Source organism: Orycteropus afer, unplaced genomic scaffold, assembly GCF_000298275.1.
Source record: "Orycteropus afer afer isolate SDZICR_OR568_19922 unplaced genomic scaffold, OryAfe1.0 scaffold00031, whole genome shotgun sequence".
Classification (NCBI taxonomy): Eukaryota; Metazoa; Chordata; class Mammalia; order Tubulidentata; family Orycteropodidae; genus Orycteropus; species Orycteropus afer.
The window spans coordinates 18,099,159-18,100,505 of NW_006921618.1; positions in this window are offsets into that span (position 1 = coordinate 18,099,159).

Consider the following 1,347-nt stretch of genomic DNA (forward strand, 5'->3'; position numbering starts at 1 on the left):
TCCACCTTGAGTCCATCTAGCCACATAAGAAGCCTCATACAGTTTGTAGACATGTCCAAATGCCTGTCACAACTTCCATGGCTACCCTCAGGCCTGGGTGCTCATATTGGCCCCTTTACACCCTCAGGAGGATAGGCCCTGGCTCTGGGCCATTTCTACAGAGAATTTTGGGGTTCCAGGTACCCAAACTGAGGTCTAGAATAAGAGAAGTGCCTGCGTTTCAGATGCCACATCTCTATGGCTATGCACATTCATTGTTCCAGGGGATAGGCATAGCCAGAGGAGGGTCAGATCAGCATCCTCTAAACTGTGGGGTCCACATGGTTGCAGGGAGCAACAACTCAATTGGCATAACTTACTACACAAAAACATTGTTCTGCATCCTACTTTGGTGAGTAGCAAATGGGGTCTTAAAAGCTTGCAAGTGGCCATCTAGATGCAATGATCAGTCTCTCTTTGTCCAGAGCAAAGAAGAATGAAGAAAAGCAAAGATGCATGCAAACAATTAGTCCAAGGGACTAGTAGACCATATGATCCTCAGCCTGTAAGACCATGAGACTAGATCTAGATGGTGCCCGGCTACATGTCAACTACTCAGAGGGGGATAGGTGCAAGAGATCCTGGATAGAGTGGGAGAACAATGTGGAACAAAACTCAAAATCATAAAAAAATAAAAAGACCAGGTTTGCTGGTCTGACAGAGCCTGGTGAGACCCCCAGAGACTATGGCCCCTGCTTACCCTTTAGGTCTGGAACTGAACTCACTCCTGTGGATTCCAGCCAAACAATAGACAGGCATATGGGTTGAACATTTACATCAGGGAGATACACTCCTTGGAGAAATCAACTGTGGCAGAACAGAAGGGCAGTGCTTGCACAGGAAGACAGCTGGGCGGCGGGGAGTGCATGAGAGGGAAGGACACAGGGAAGAGGTACCTATGGGGAGGAAGTGGGAAGAGAGCTGTTACATTGTGGGGAATTGTAGTCAATGTGATCAGACAAAATATGTATGAACTGCTGTATGGAAAATGAATAATTTGGTCTGTAAGCTTTCATCCAAATCACAATAAAAATTTAAAAAATAAAATAAAGTGTGAGGTCCAGGGCAAGAGTCCATCTTGCCCAAGTAAGGAATCCAGCCCCAGCTCCACTTGTCAGGCCATGTGCCTGGGATAGCCATGGAAAATGTTCAAGAGTCTGGACAAACCATTAGGGAGAGCAAGACTCATAGACCCAATGCAAAGACCATGGACAGAGGTCTGGAAACAGGACAAGAGCTGGACCATGAAGCCTCAAAGATACAGTTGGCCAGAGAAGGGGTCTAGATTTGAGGGAGGCACCCCTAGCC